Source organism: Pithys albifrons, chromosome 33 (genome assembly GCF_047495875.1).
Source record: "Pithys albifrons albifrons isolate INPA30051 chromosome 33, PitAlb_v1, whole genome shotgun sequence".
NCBI lineage: Eukaryota > Metazoa > Chordata > Aves > Passeriformes > Thamnophilidae > Pithys > Pithys albifrons.
The window spans coordinates 1,291,445-1,308,454 of record NC_092490.1 but is presented as its reverse complement, the minus strand read 5'-3'; the positions used below and the strand labels follow the sequence as shown (position 1 = coordinate 1,308,454).

Here is a 17,010-nt window from a genome sequence, read left to right as displayed (position 1 = left end):
TATTTTTAAAACTAAATAATTCTATAATTCTAATTCTCTAAAGGCTACTCAACCCAACCCCATATACATTCACATGATTCAGGTTTTTTGTGTTTTTTTTTTAAATATTTTATTTGATTCATCTACATCTCTTAAAATCACCTGAAATTGAAGTTTAAATAAAGAGATCTAACAAAGACATCTAAATTTCCACCATTCCCTTGGAATTGGGGCAGGAATTTGGGGTTCAAAGGGATATTCAGGAAGATTTCAGGGTTCTGTGGGGATTTGGGAGAGTTTTCCCCCAAATGGGAGGTGTCCAGACGTCCTGACATGTATTTCTCCATCATTTTGCAGTCCAATATCTGAGAGGGATTGTTCTGTCAGTAGAAAACACCTCAATTCCACCCCAAAATGGCTCCATGCCAACTTGAAATGACTCAATCCCATCCCAAAATGGTTTAATCCAATTTGAACCACTTGGGGAGAGTCATCAGCAGGAGAAGGGATGCTACAAATCCAGGGAAGATGGGGTAAAATTGGGAGGGCTTGGATGCAAATTGGGAGGGTTGGGATGGGACCTGGAGGGGAATGGGATGGGATTTGGGAAACGTGAGATGGGGTGTGTGGAAAAACTGAGGGAGCTTCTGTGGTGCCCTCCTATCCTGAGGAGGGTAATGTGAGGGAGTGTGGGGGACATGTGACATCAGCACTTGGAGTGGGAACCCACAGAGAGGAACACAGGGAGCTCTTTCTGAGGGGATCCTGCTGCTTTGCAGCAGTTCAGGGGCCTTTAAATATCTTTTGAGGGTTTTGCTTCTTATTTTCTTGGGCTAAGTTGACCCTCTTGCAATCAGGGGGATGAGATGACTCTATTGACGGAAAAATCCTGCTGGTTTATGTCTTGTTTTAGTGGTTCTAAATGGCTCCTCAGAGTTCCTCCCCCCCGTCCCCCCTCATTCTGGGTGTTGCAGTGGCCCCCTGTCTCCACTGGTGCCTGAGGGGGGTTATAATCCCCAATTCTGCCGTGTTGGACGTGGCTTGTGGGGGACCCACATTCATTTACAAGTTACCTGTAGGAGGGTGTCTCCCCTTCCTCCAGACCTGCTGGGTTGGGGCTGGGACCCCTCCCCACACAGGGAGCATCCACAGTATTTTGGGAGGGTATGGGAGTCACTGCGCACTGGGATCAGCCCAGCTGGTGTCACACAATGCCAGAATGTGATGAGTGGGAAGGGACCCACAATGATCATGGAGTCCAAACCTCAGCCCTGCACAGGCCCATCCCCAAGAGTCACACCCTGTGCCCCAGAGCATCATCCAAACTCTCCAGGAGCTCTGGCAGCCTTGGAGCTGTGCCCACTCTCCTGGGGAGCCTGGTCAGTGCCCACCACCCCTTGGGGGAAGAACCTCTTTGTAAGGTCCAACCTGACCCTGCCCTGACTCAACTGCAGGCCACTCCCTGGGTGCTGTCCCTGGTTCCCACAGAGCAGAGATCAGTGCCTGCCCCTCCTTTGGCCCTGCCCAGGAAGTTGTACCTGCAATGAGATGTCTCCTCAGTCTCCTCTTGTGCAGCTGAACACACCAAGTGCCCTCAGCTGCTCCTCACACCTTTCCCCTGCAGGCCCTTGCCCATCTTGGTTGCCTCTCCTGGACACTCTCCAATGGCCCAATCTCTTCCTTCTGTTTTGGTGCCCCAAAGTGCCGCAATATTGCAAGGGACATAAATGCCAGGCCTGAGGGTTCCCGGGGCCACTGTGACACAGGAGGGCCTCATGGAACCCAGGGGACACTGTGACACTGCAGGGCCTCCTGGAACCCAAGGTGACACTGTGGCACTGCAGGGCCTGCTGTAACCCAGACCACACTGTGACACTGCAGGGCCTCCTGGAACCCAGGGGATACTGTGACACTGCAGAGCCTGCTGTAACCCAGGGGACATTGTGACTTGGCAGGGCCCAGGGCACACTGTCACACACACAGAACCAGCCAGCCCTGCCCGGCAGCAGCACAGAGGGCAATTCAGGGCCCCTGGCACCCATGGCGCCACAGGAGGAGCCCAATTGGCCTCTCTGTGTCCAGCAGCAAAGGCAGACACAACCCTGGCACAAGGGGCAGCTGCAGCTGCTCCTCACTGTGCCCAGCAGGGCACACACACACACCCCCCGGCACAGCAGGAGGCACATCCAGCTGCTCCTGAGCCAGCACTTGGCACAACCCCTGTGCCCCTCCAGGCCTGCACAGCTCCCTCTGTCCCACCATCACCTCGAGCAGCTGCCCTGCACCTCTGGGGCTGCTCCCTGTCACTTCTCATCTTGAAATTGAAGGTCAGGACTCCAGCAGATCCCTTCTCTCTTTCCACTCATGATGATGCCACATACCCTGTGGGGTGGGTTCAGCATTGGTGTCAGAAGAACTGGCAGCACAGGGTGAAACCCATCTGGGCTGCTGTTTTGTTGCAAAGGTATCAGTGCCTGGGTGGAGCACCTGCAGTGAAGGTGTGCAGTGGGGATGCTCCTGTACCCAAGAGTCAGGTCCCTGAAGAACAGCAGAATAACAAGCAGGTGGCTCAGGCTGCTGCCATTGAAGGGGCTCACGTGCCTTGGCATTGGCAGCACAAGGGGGAATTATTCCTGGCTCCATGGACTCAGGACACCTTGGGCCGTCAAGGCAGAGATGGAACATATGGTTGGACTTGTGATTGAGGGGTGGGCTTAGCCATGGGCACTGTTGCACAGGGTATCCATGAATGTGAAATGTGCTGCAGTTACACAGGCCAAGCAGGTGGATTCTCTTTGGGATGGAGGCAGATGGCTGGAATAGAAATAAGGGCAGGCCTGGAAAACTGATTATCACACTGCCCCAAATCCTTCAGAGCAGGGGGCACGTGCTTATGTTGGTGGAAACAGGCACAGGAAGGCTGGGAACATCCCCTGTGTCCCATGGCACTGCCTGGAACACTGTCATGGGCCTGGAAGAGGAAATTTGATGGTGACATGGAACCCCTGAAAGAATTGAATCAGACTATGGGACTCAATTCCAAAACCACCGGACAGACACCTGGGCCAAAGAACCTGGCTCTGAGTGGCTGACTGCCATGCCCTGCCATGCAGCAGCTTCTGGGAAGATTGAAGGGTGCAATGGACAGGGAAAGGGCACACGGAGAGTAGTCGTTGATTGGACCTGCAAACATTGGGATGCACATTTAGCAAAGGCCACCTGGTCAGTCCACACTGACGGAATTTGCCAATAAGATTGGGCCTGCCCAATCAAAATGTTTAGTTACTGTGTAAGGGGTTAAAATTCCTGTAGTGTCCATTAAAACATGCTGGGAAAAACAGTCTTAGTTGTTCCTGCCTCAGGCCAAGGCAAACCCACCCAGGGATTGCTTTTGTTCCAGGCCCTGGGTGCACTTGAAGAGTGATGTGGGAGGAGAGGAACTCTGGTGTGTGCCTTGAGGGGATTGGATTTGGGGTGAGAATGGCCAATGGATTAATTGTATGGCATTGATAACTATCCAACACTCTGCATTATTCCTTCTGTGCTGGCTGGGTGAGCATCATCCCCCTGAGCACTTCATGGCAACAATCTCACCCACAGCTGTTCTGGGCATCTCAGCCTTGACTTCCCTCTGATCATTCTCCTCACACCAAGGAACAGGGAACTGCTCTAAAACTGGCCTAGTGCAGCAGTGCTGGAATCAGAACTGGCTCAAATGTGAAACCTGCAAGAGTCCAGCACCCCACACCACCTTCCCAGCTTGAGAGACTGTTCCCAGGGATGGAGGTCAAAGTCATGGCCTGAGTGAACTCATCAGGCATTTCTGTGGTCATTTTATGAACCCTTGACAGAGCTGTTCCATTCCCTGAGAAAGTGATGTCTGTGTGTGTGTGTCTATCAAAAGACAGAACTGGAGAAGATGATTGGGGATTGGAAGTGTGAGACTTGGATGACCTAAAAGGGATGGAGTAAGGGCTGGATATTTTCCTGCTTGCAGCTGGGATGGAGTTAATATCTGCAGTGCCTTGTTTAGGATTCAGAAGGAGAATAATGTTGATAACACACTGATGTTTTGTTGTTTCCTAATCACGTTTTTACCACGTCAACGACTATATTTTTTTGTTTCCTTTCTGTCTCCTCTTCTATCATGAAGAGGTTCTGTTATGGGTTCACTTAGGTGGGCCTAAATTTGGGCTCTGAAGTTTGGACTAGGCTGAAGTTGTCAGCTGACTTGAGCTGGGCTGAGCTAACAGCTGACCTCTTCTAGCCAGTATTTTTTTATTCCATACCACATTATGACATCATCTCCAGGGAAGTAGGAACCAGTGTGGGAGTGGTCAAGGCAGTCGCTTCTCAGCCCTCCTCTTGGGAGGACGCACGATGCTGTCCCAGGGGGGATGGAGAGGACCAGGCCCACCACTGGCTCACAGGGTATCTCAGGAAAGTAAAATGTGTTGTTCTGGGTCTCTCCTTTCTGCTTGGGTTTGTCTCCCTGGGGAATAAGTCTTTTCTTAAGTAATGTGTAGTTAAGAGAGTAGAATTTGTGTTTTCGTTAGGAAGTGAGGAATTTGTTCTTGCAGACCTGTGTGTGTATTTGTACTCTCTTCTAATTGTCTCTTTCTTTCTGTGAGAAATACATGTAGTTTTAGTATAAACGCGGTTTGAAGCGTGTTTTTTCTTTCCCCTCTCTTTTCCTCCCTTTCCCTGGTGGTAGGAGGGAGGCTTTTCTCTCTGTGCTTGAGAGGGGTTGGCAGTTGCTTATCTCAAACCAAGACAGTTTCCCAAAAGAAATAAGCATGGAGAGCTGACCCCAAGCGGCCAAAGGGATATTCCACCCCATAGGACATCATGCCCAGTACATAAACTGGGGAGAGTGACCTGGAAGAGGCTGATGTGGGTTTTGGACAGGGGAGTCTGGTATCAATCAGTGGGTGGTGAACAAATGCATTGTGCATCACTTGTTCTTTCCCCATTTATTATCATCACTATTATTATTTACAATTATCATTGTCCTTTTTTTTTCAATTACTGAACTGTTCTTACCTCAACCTACAAGTTGATTACCCTCCCCATTCCACTGGGCTGGAGGGGGGAGAGAGGGGAGGCTGAGGGAGTGTCTGTGTGGGGCTTCACCTCCAGCTGGGCCCCAAACCAGGACACCAGGGAGTTCTCCCTGAAGGTACAGAAATGCTCCCTTGCTCTTATCCAGGGCATCCCCTTCCCCAGGTGAGTGTGTCCACTCCAGCCTGAGCAGTCGGTCCTGGCTCCCACCCTGTGATCCCTGCAGGACCCTGAGCTGGAAGTGCTGTCCTGGGGCCATATCACAGGTCCAAAGGGAAAGAAACTTGAGGAAAAGCAAAGGACAGGGAGCAATGAAGACAGACCCCTCTGACAAAGTCACACCAGTTTTCAGATAAATCTTCCCCAGACAGAAATGCATTTCCTTCCTCTGGTCAGTGCTGGCTGAGGGTGGTGTGAGCAGCAGGAGCTCTGCCCATGTTCTGCCAAGGTCTCAGCTTTGCTCTGCTGCACTGGGGACATGGAGCTGCTTCCTGACAGCTCTGACCATCATGAGGCAGGTCAAATGTAACGCAACTTTTTTAGAAATATCAGCCTTTGTCCTCCTGACTCTGCAGCAGAGAGTCTGAACATGCCCTTATAATCATTGTTATCTCTACTTTATATTTTACACCTTTATACTTGGGGACTGTTATTTTTAGGGTTATAAATTTTCATTCTTTTGATTGAAAATATAAAAATCAGTCAGACAAGACATAAGGCAAAGGGGCTCAGCTCTCTGTGGCTTAGAGCAGAGCCAGGAGAGCTGCAGTGTCCAACACTCTGTTTCAAATCTGCTCTGAGCTTTCCCTTGTGCTCCATTCACATTGAGTTCACACCAAAAAATCTTGAAAAACATAAACCCCACAACTGTCTGTGCTGTGGTGAGAGCAGGGCAGTGCTGCTTCCAAGGGCAGATCTGGGACATCTCCTCAGTGCCAGCCCAGAGGTGCAGCTGGGATGGACAGAGCAGGACATGAGCCCTCCTAGAGAGATTTCCTCGGTTTATTCACCACTTTGAGAACTAGATTTGGAGTTTCATTCCCTCCACCTGAACTGAGATATTAATTTGTATGTGCCAGTTCCCAGCCAGACATGCCAGATCAGAGGATAGGAAGAAGGGGATGGTTCCCTTCCACGAAGATCCTGCTTTAATGCCCTCCCTGAAATGTGCCTTGGGAACTGTCTGGGGCTGATGTGGGGGCTGTGAGAAGACCCGAGCCCGGCAGCAGCCCCTGAGCGAGACAAGGAGCCCTCCCAGGGGCTGCTCCTTCCCCACAGCCCTTCCCCACAGACCTGTCAGCAGCTCCCTGGGCTGGCTGAGAGCTGCCCCTGGCAGGCAGCAGAGTCCCTGCCCCAGCACAGCACCCTGGGCTGCAGGACCCTGCTCTGCCCCCACAGCCCTGGACACCCCTGGTTGCACCTCCCCGTCTCCACAGCTATCCCAAAGTGCCCGCCAACAACCCCCCTCCTCACACATCCCATCAGTTGGGGCTGGGCCAGCATTGGGAGATGCCTCCAGGATCTCCCTAGGGAAGTGGACACAGCCGCAAGGCTGACAGAGCTCCAGGAGTGTTTGGATGATGCTCTGGGGCACAGAGTTTAAAGGTTATGCTGTAAGGGAAAAATTAACCTGAGTCAAGGAAGTTTAAAAGTCAGCGAAGCAATTTACTGGAAAGATTACCAGAAATGCAATGATAGAGAGAAAAACTGGTTTGAACCCACAAAAAAACAATTGTATAACCCAGCCCCCGGGGCATGAACATTATGGTCTTCATTAGCCCCAGTGCTGAGTGCCACGTGGTATCCCTGAATTCACAGTAAAAGGAAAGGAAACCTTTTCGTGAGGATGATGGTCCCAGTCTGGTCAAGAGTGGCTGTTGCAGTTCTGTTAAAGTCTTAGTCCCCATCTGGATCCAAATAGTGATACCAGAAATGCCAATCCCTGAAGATATGACATGCTCAGGTTCAAGTGGGAATGCCCTGCACCTCACACAGGCTGGGGACTTCCACATTGGGTGATTTGACCCTGTGAGTCATGGGATATTTTTGGAGTCTTTGATGGTGTGAATCATTGCAGCTGCCTATTGTTCCAGCCCCTAATGGCCCATTAGCAGACATGAGCCCTCAGGGTGGGTGTGAATGTGTTGATGCCTCCCCAGAGGGGAGTTATCACAGCTGAGTCATTGCTGTGAAGACACAAACATTCCTGTGCCTCCCAGGGTTCTCTCACACCCAGCTTGTAGCCTGAGGGCTTGGGTGGGCTCTGTATTTATACTGATAAATGTATAAATTTTGAATTTTTTCACATCTTCCAAAATGCAGCTCTGTTCCTTGTCTTCTGTAGGGACTCCTGAACTCTTGGAAAATTTGTCTCAGCTTCTCTCTGAGGGAGGTTTTATGGTTCCTTCTGCAGGAACTTTTGGAGAACATGCCTGTGCTGTGCAGCCAATGAAAAAAAAATATTGTGTTGTCCTTTAAAAAATTTTTAGCCAGCCTTCTGCCCCTGGGGTGGAGGTGTCAGGAGAAAATGTGGAGAATGAAGGAGTGGTTACACAGAAATCTGAAATAATCCTGTTATTAAAAGATGCAGAGAAAAAATAGGTTGTATCCATGATGGCCCATTAGGAGAGGTGAAAATCTCCAGGCCATGTGTGGGAATTGTCTCAGTGCTCCCAGGGGGGAGTTATCACAGCTCAGTCCCTGTGCAAGGCCAAGGAAAACACACCTACCTGGAGCCTGAGCTGGCAGGTGTGCACACCCTCAGAGCCTTGGGGGTCACTTTGCACATCATCAGCTCCACCTGCACTGTCTGAGCCATCAGCATTCCAGCCTTTCACACCTGGGCACACATTCTTCTGCCAGGAGAACAGGACCACCCTTATTTAATCCCAAATTCCTCACCCACTCCAAAGTAGCAGGCATTTTTTGGGAGCAGAGGAAAGAGAAGGAGATTACCAAAAGTTTTGTGTCACCCAGGATATTATCCACCACTCTATTCCCTTTTCTTTTTTTTTTCTCTTTTCCCCAGTATGCTCTGAATAACACATTAACTCTGCACCTCTCTATCCAATATTACACACAAATAGGAACAATGGAACAGACAGTTTTACACCAAAAATAGGTCCTCTTCAGGTACACACCATGTTTCCCTATTTTTCTCTATTACCCACGAAGTGCAACTTTGTCCTGGAGCAAAATCAATCCCACAGATGGGTTTGCCTTTGCTTGAGACAGGATTGATCCACACGGTTTCCCCTGACACACCTCTCAGGTGCACTGTGGGGACTTTCTCTCCATCTGTGCTGTGAAGGGGCTCTGATTGGGGTTATCATCCAGTTATTAAAATTATTAGAAATGTCTCTGCCCAAATTAAGGTGCAAAGAGGACCAGATGCCAAAGTCAAGAGGATGGATTTTATTTAAGAGTAAATGTGAGGCAAAGAAAGAGAAATAGGAAGAAATAGGAAAAAGGAGAGGGTGAGGGAAAGAGGGTGACAGAGAAAAGTTAAAACAGGAAATGTATCCCCACTCCATGGAACCCAGTGGTGTCCTGTGGGTCTGGATCTGCTGTCTCCTTGGTGCTGAGGATCCCCCAAAACACAGAGTCCAGGTTGGATTTTCTGGAATTTTCTTCTCTCTCACAATTTACCTTCACAACATTCCTTTCCAATTAATGTTCCACAAAGCTGCACCCACAACTGAGAAATGTCAGTGGTGCAGAATGCAAGTATTTCCTAAAATGGTCACAGGTCTTGGGAGCTGGGAAAAGGTTTTCCTGTATTTTATCCATGTCCAATTTGTAGCCCAAAGCTGAAACTTCTTCTGATTGAGGAAGGGGGTCTCAACCATTTCTCATTGAATAGTTTATTTTATTCTGTTAAGATCTTTTAATTCACATGTGAAAATCTCTGTAAAATTAAGACAAATTATCATAATAAATCTGAAGACTTCTGAGGAAGAACTGGGAATATTGTTACATATTTGTATTACTTCAAATATGCAAAATCTCTTGTACAAACTTCCAAATTAAACTGGGTTGTCTTTTTTAGTTCTCAAGTGGTTGAAACGTAAGTATCTCTCCATAAGAGAAGACTAAGAGATTATTCCACTCCATTCCACATTTTTAATATAAAGAATAAATTAATTAAGCAAATGTAAATAAAAATGGTTAAAACGGTTTTTAAATATAGTCCTGCTAATATTTGATCTCCCAATGCATCCCTCTCAATGAAACCACCACCACACAACAAAAATATTAATTACTACAAATTATGGGGCAAATAAAAGTTTTGTTGATTACAAACATCTCCATCTCACCTGTTGGCAGGTCACTATAAAAAGAAAAGGTAAAATTTGGCCAAATAGAGACTGATTATTAAAAGGCAGGCTGGGATAATGCTCCTAAAGCAGCAACTTGAGTCTGAAATGCTGACACTCACAAGGTGACACATCCTGAGGGAAAGATGCTCATCACCCCTTGGCTGCTTTCTGTGAGCCTTCTCCTGTACATCTGCTGGCAGTTCCCCCAGTCCCAGCTGGTTCCTTTGATCTTCAGTGGGGAGTGCTGGAATTCCTGGAAAAAGAAAACAACACAAACATCCCCAAAAAGCTACTCCTTAGTGAATCAAGTGGTTTAACTACATGAACTTGGGATCTCTCAGGTGCAGTTTTAACTCCTCTTCCATGCAGTGCTCCCTGCACTGCTGTTGTTGTTTGCCCCATTTTTCAGGGGGTCTCCTCCTGTTAATTTGCTGTTCAGAGGTAGTGAGACTGCTTGTAAAAATTCATCAAGTGCTGCCCCTTGTGCTGGGTTACTTTGAGGCTTTTTTGGAGGTTTCTGTCTTTCTCCCTGGAGCCATGAACTGACCTTATCAGTTGGGCAGATAACTCGTGCTCTGTTTGCTCCAGTGGTTTAACTTTGTGCCATCTGGGAAGTGGCTCCAGCCCCTCAGCATCCCACTGCATTAATAGTGATTGGATTTCCATCTCCCCTGATCCAGGGCCAGGCTTTGATATCTTGGGAGCCACACACGGTGCCAGTTTAGCAGCACTTTGCTGACCCTGGCACACATTGGTGGTTTCAGCTTTAATTAAGGGTCAGTCTGTTCCTTCCTCATCATCAGCTGTCAATGCAAACCTGATGTTTTGCTCTTTCTCACAACAACAGACTGGCTCACTGTTTCTCAGCTCCTCCCCTGAACACAGGAAGTTTGAGTTATAAGGTTTTCTAAGGGGCTCTACATCCTGCAAATCTCCCTGTAAGATTCTCCCTCTCTCCTGCACATTCCAAAGCTCCACCTGAATCTCTCAGACATGCCCATGTACAGCAGCAAAGCAGAGCCACCATTTGCAGCCTGTCTTGGAGCTCAGCAGCAAGCAATGCTCCCACTGCAGCCTTTTGGCTTAATCCTTGCTTTTTCTGGAAATACCATGTTTTTGTCTGACTCTTGCAAAGACAGGATTATTTCAGATTTCTGTGGAACCACTCCTTCATTCTCCACATTTTCTTCTGCCACCTCCACCCCAGCACAGAAGAGTCACTAAGAAATTTTTAAAGGAAGGAAAACAATACATTCTATGAAATAGTGATACCAGAAATCCCAAAACCCAATGATTTTTGATGCTCAGATTCCAGTGGGAATGCCCAGTACTTCACTCAGGGTGGGGACTTTCAGAATGGGTGGTTTGACCCTGTAAGTCATCGGATTGGTTTGGACTCTTTGATGGTCTGGGTTATTGGAGCTGCCTATAGTTCCAGCCCCTAATGGCCCATTAGCAGAGATGAGCCCTCAGAGTGGGTGTGAAGCTGCTGATGGCTCTCCAGAGGGGAGTTATCACAGTTATCAGAGAGTCATTAGCGTGGAGACACAAACATTCCTGTGTCTCCCAGGGTTCTGTAATGACCCATCTTGTAGCCTGAGGGCTTGAGTGGGCCCTGTCTTGCTACTGATAAATCTAGAAATTTAGTTTTTTTCATATCTTCCAAAATGCAGCTCTGTTCCTTGTCTATCAACCTACTTGGGAATCTTTCAAACTTGCAAATCTTTTTCAGCCTTCATCAGAGAAGTTCACTATGGTACCAAATACAGAGTTGTACCACAACAACTGGGATCCTGGAAGAGCAAACATCCCCACACCCTCCCTGTCCCCACAGGCAGAGCCACAGGGACCAGGGCAGGTCCCCCAACAAGTGCCACTGCAAATGACCTGGTTTCTGCTCTTGTGCAATCAGGCAAGGACCCATTTTGGCAGGAGATGCTCCAGGAAAGGACCAGATATGTCCAAGACACAGAATTTGGGGAAGGAAAACACACCTCAGTGTCCTTCACACACATCTGGTGTGTGGTGGAACACCCCAGGTCAGAAACACCCACCTGCCCAGGGGCCCAGCAGTGCACCAGGGTGCAAACAGGGCAGGAGAAACTGCTCCCTGCAGACCCCATAGCCAAGGGCAGAGAGAAACCTGCCAGGCCACCACACACCCCCCAGGCTGTTGAACCTCCTGACACAATCCTGGGCACCAAACCTGATGTTCTCCTTCCTCCTCTGGACACAGGAGCCCCAACATGGGGCACGATCCTGCCCAAACAGCAGAGATTGGAAGGTCCAGGTTTGGGAAATTATGACAGAACAGTCCCCAGGAATGAATAAGGAATAGGGAGCCTCATGTGTCACCCCATGTCCTCTATCTCTCTCAGTGCCTCTCCTAACCCTTCCCACATCATTCCCAGTCCTTCTGAGTGTCCCTGCAGCCCCCTTGCCTCTCTCCCAGTGCCCACCAGCTTTTCCACCTCACTGATTCTGTTGAGCTCTCAGTCTCCCCAGGTCCCTGCTCTGCTCCAGGATGGATTTCTACCCTGCCCAGGTACAGGTGAGGTGGTTCCAGGGTGGGCAGGATCCCTCAGAGCCCATGGTGGCCACCGACATGGTCCCCAATAAGGAGTGGACCCACCAGCTGCTGGTGATGCTGGAAATCCCCCCCAGGAAGGATCACCTTCACCTGCTGGGTGGGGCAAATCAGCCTGGAGCACGCCCTCACCTGGGACTGGGGTATGGCCTGGCAACTTGGAGGGAGGCTGGGGATCCTGGGACTAATTGGGAAGGGGGTTGGGGAAGCCTTGGGAAACTGGCAGGCAGTTTGGGGAACCTGGTGGTAATTCAGGGCAGTTTGGGGAGGGAATGGACAGGTCCAGAAGAGGTTTAGAGAGTCATGGAGGGGGGTATGGGAAGCCATGGGAGCAACTGGGAGGGATTTGGGGGCCTTGGGGGGTTACTGGGAAGGTGGATGGGAGACTTGTAGCACTCGAATAGGTTTTCAGTGGTCCAGGGAGCAATTGGGGAGTGAGAGGGACCATCCAGGTTTTGCTCTCAAGGGGTTGAGAGAAGTTGTGTAGTGTCCTCAGGGGGCTGAGAAAAAAAAAAAAACTGGAAAGATTTTAGGGGAGCCCTGAGGGTGCTGGGAGTGAGGTTGAATCATCCTAGTGGGGATGGGGGCAGGGGTTTTGGGATCCTGAAGGTGCTGGGAAGAGGTTCCAGGGGGTCCTGGGTGAGCTGAGGGCAACTGGGAGGGGGTTTGGGGATGTCTTGGAGGCACAGTGAGAAGATTTGGAAGCTCCAGACCCCCCCAGACTTCCCACAGCTGCCATGTGCTGCCTGAAGAAGACACTGACAGGGATCAGAGGCTTCTGTTGGGTTCATCTTCCTGGTGCTGGGGCTCAGCTTCTACTTGTGCCAGAAAGGGAGGGGTTGACTGGGGTCCTGTCCCTGCCTCCAATGTGTGCCCTCCCAGGGGATCCCCCACCTCAGTGTCACCCCCTGTTCTCTCCCCACAGAGCTCCTGAGCCATCGGCAGCCACAGACCCTCCCTGTGGCCTCGGGCTCAGCATGGACCACCCACTCCCATCCCTGTGCTAATTTTGGAGGGATTGCATGTCCCTACAGTCCCTGCTTTTATTCTAACACCACCTGATTCCACTTTTCCCTGCAAAGCTTCCCAGTTCTTACAAGTCCCAACTATTAGGAGGGCAGTGGGGAACAGTCCTGGGGGGACCCCACATGGAGGAGCTGAGGTTGGGAGAAGCAGAACCAGGCCCGGGATGGATCAGTGGGGACTTCTGCGTGTCCCCTGTGACACTCACATAATACACAATTCCAAGGAACAATGTTCCTCCACTGTTTCTCTGCCAAAAACATCCTATTGAAAGGTTTTCTGTCAACATTTTGCTAAAAGCTCCCAAAGAAACTTCCTGCCAGAGCATCCTGCTGGAGCCTGCCTGCCATAAAGGTTCCTGCTGTTGGGCTCGTAGCTGCCTGCCAAAAATCACGTAGAAACCTTTTGGAACACTATGAAAACTCAGAGAAGGCACCTTGAGAATTCCGTGAGGGAAAAGGAAAGAGAGCAAACTGGTTACCATAATGGAAAATCTCTCCCTAATTCCCCCTCTCTCACCTCCTCAGAAGGACCCCACTTTGCTCAGCCCAGAAAGGCTAAAACAGCTTCTCCTGAGCAACAACTCTACATATCCAAAGACAGCATTCCAAGCATCTTGGGGCCAGAGATATCTATCACAAATGGATGAGAAACAGAAGGAAAACAAAAAAGGTAGAAACTGTTTTCCCCCACAGGGTATCTCAGGAAAAAAGTAGCTTCTGGTGGTAAGATTTTTCTTAGCTTCTAAAAGCAACCTTGGATTTTACCCAAACTTTTTGTATCTCTTTCTGCACCTCTTAACAATTAGATAGAATACGAAAAAAAAAAAGAGAAAAAAAGAACCAAAAAAAAAGAAACAGGTTTTGGTATAACCAACTAACTTGTAAAAGTTTTAATTTTGTTTGGAGAAAATATTTGAACCTAAAGTGTTGGGTTTTTTTACTTTGCAGTATTTAAGCGGATGAAACACATCCACATTGGGAACTGCCCTGCAAGTGCTTGGAATATGGAAAGAGGTTTCAGAGCAGCTCACACCTCCTCAAGCATCAGTGGACAAAGTGGTTAAAGACTTGATAACCAAAATTCCTTGTGAGCCCTGTTTAGCAGAGACCTGAAGACCCACATTCCGGGTGATCCATGCTGGGCACAGACCTGCTGACCCACGTTCTGGGTGTTCCATCCTGGACACAGACCTGCTGACCCACATTCTGGGTGTTCCATGCTGGACAGTGTATTCAGTTTGTGTGGACAGTTTTTGGTAGTGGAGGGACTCCACAGTTAGGTGCTTCGAGCAGCTGCCAGAAGCTTCCCCAATGTCCAGCACCTGACCTGACCCCTGAATGTGAGGGTGACCCAAGTTCTTTTTAATCCACCCCATGGGAAAGATTAGATTTACTTCATCAATATATCTGTAGATGTAGGGTTTAGAACAGTTCTGTGTGCATGGAAAGTAGATTTGGAGCAGTTTTGGTTCTTCTCTGTAGTGATATAAAAGCATAAAAATCCCACTTTCCTTCCCTGGCTCCAAGCCCAGTCTGACTCCTCCAGGGGTGGGTGTTCCCCCCTCTGCTCCTGGGTGGTTCCTTTGCCTATGGGTAGCAAAGCACCCACTGCTTTTGCAGCTGGAGAGTGTTGGAGCCGTGAACCATCAACACTCCAATCTCTGCCAGCTTTGCACCCCAAAAGATGAGAAGGGTCGACCTGTCTCCTCAAAGCAGCCCAATGCCACTGAAAATGGCTCAATCCCACCCTAAAATTATCATTGTTCTTATTTTCTCTCTGGAATTCTGAGGCAGCCAATGCCAAACCTCAGCTCTCAGCAGGTTGAGGCTTGGTCTTGCACTTCTGCTTTGCTCAGAGAGAACATTTTCAGTGTTTAATGAGTGTTTACCATCCCTCACAGGAGAGAGGACACTGAGCCCTTCCACAAATACAGAAAACTAGTATAAAAAATTCAGAGAACAATGAAAAAAGAAATACCTTTTGCTCACAAATGTCCGTTTCACGTATTTCTCTTCTGCTTTCCTATAATCGATGTTATCCACAACAGCAATTCTGTAGGTGATGGCCTAGAAAAGCCATCTACTTGAATGAGAATCATTCCATAAAAGTAAATTAAAAAGGAGGGATTTGAAACTCTCTCAGATGAGTAGAGTTTAGGGAAAGGGTTCCTCAGTCAATTAGAAAACTTGGCTGATGCTCCCCATTCTGTGCCTGAAGTATTTTAAAAATTAAAAAAATTCATCCTGCATGTCCTAGTTCAGCAGTTGGGACCAGTTTATCCCTGTGTGGATGATCAAAGCTCTGTATTCCACACCCTCCATTCATTTCCCAAAAACTGTTAACAGTGGAGCATTTGCAGCAGCTGCCCAGGGCACAGCTGACCCCTCAGGCTGGGAGCTGGGTGTGAAAGACATCTGTGAGATAAGAGCTGGGATAACTCCCCTGCAGGGAGTCGTTAGCACCTTGACACCCAGCCTGAGGGGGCGTGGCTGCTAATGGGCCATCAAGGGTTCCAAAATACCCCTGACTTACAGAGTTAATCACCCATTGTGTGACTCTCCGCCCAGGGGGAGGGACTGGCTGCTCCCTGGGGTACATATCCTGGGGGAAGACCTCAGGGGACACTCGTTGGATTGAGAGGAGGACCAACACCTAGACAGGAGGAGACCACCACCTTCAAGCAGCCTGTGACCACCACTCTCCACCAGACTGCAACTGTCAGCTGCACCAACAGGTTTGCCCCTTTGGACTTTTCCTTTGGACTTGGGGGAGCCACACAGGGTTCAGCACAGGGTCTAACAAACCCCTTTGTGCTTGTGCTCCAGGGGGCTGGGTTATACTGCTGGGGATTTGTTGGTTAAAAGCAATTTTTCTCTTTCTGCCATTGCATTTTTTGTAATATTTTCATTAAGTTGTAACTCTGACTTATAATCTCCTTTTTGTTGTGTTCATTTCTCCTGCCAGTTTACCTTTAAACCAGCACACCTCCCCACTTGGGGCTTCCACCACCCTCTGGAAGGATCTGAGCTGTGACCACCACAGGGACAGGACCACAGACACCACTGGGTGAGGACCACTGGCTTGACTGCCTGTCCCAGCAGCACAGCCTGACTGCAGTGCTGACTCTCAAGGTTCCTGTCAGGGTTTTGGGGTGTGGGGGAGGTGAATCCTATGGAAGGGGGGCCATTCTGTCTCTGTGCTGTGGCCATGTGTGTTTTATGGGGTGGGGGGTGGCTGGGCACTAACTTGACTGGACAGAGTGAGCTGGGCTTCGGAAGTTTCTTCTCCTGAGTTGGTTTAGCCCAGTTCATGAGATGTTTTCAGCATTTCTTCTTGGTAAAGAGTTGGAGTTTCCCCCCCTTACATTTAGATGTATTCGTTCACTTTCTCTGCATTGCAGACACCTGAGTAGGGAATCCTGGGGAGGAGACTTCTCTCCACGATGACTCCCTGTTGCAAATTATCTCAAACTGAGACACGGGTGTGTTTCTAGAGATAGATTTGAGAGTAGAAACCCCCAACCAATGTGCTAACATGTTGGTTTTGTACCCCAGAACAGGATTTCTCCTTTCTAAACCTAGAAAGGATGCAGAAGGAGTTTGCAATGAAGATGAAGATGCCCCGGGAGCCCCAGGCAGGTGAGGAGAAAGTCAGTGCCCCTTTGTCCCTCTCTTGTGCTGCATCTTCCAGCCCAGCATGGCCCCGGCTGCAGGACGACCCCGCTGCCGACGCCGTCCTGCCAGGGCCGAGTTTGGGGGGATGTCCTTGGCCTTCACTGTGGGCCGGAGGCAAATGCCCTGAGTGTCCTTGTTCCTTCCTGCCCCAGGCCCCGAGCTGAGCATGGAGAGCACGGAGAACCAATCCCCCGGGCAGAACTTCACAGCAGAGGCTGTTTTGAACAGTGCCATGGTGCAGGAAGTCACTGGGGAGGAAAAGCCACGGCGATCCCACAGGAAGAGGAGCTCCAAGACGAGCCAAGAGACACCCGAGGAGGAAACACCCAACCTGTCTGGGGAAGGCAGTCAGAGATTGAGCCAG

The 17,010-nt window shown here is 49.3% G+C and overlaps 2 protein-coding genes across 2 annotated transcripts in view; one reads left to right on the top strand and one right to left on the bottom strand.

The window, feature by feature from the left end:
• Nucleotides 1-17,010, top strand: part of LOC139684162 (uncharacterized) — a 1,455,962-nt gene that overhangs the window by 183,769 nt on the left and 1,255,183 nt on the right.
• The window catches only part of LOC139684161 (uncharacterized), a 1,434,678-nt gene that overhangs the window by 223,917 nt on the left and 1,193,751 nt on the right, over nt 1-17,010 (bottom strand).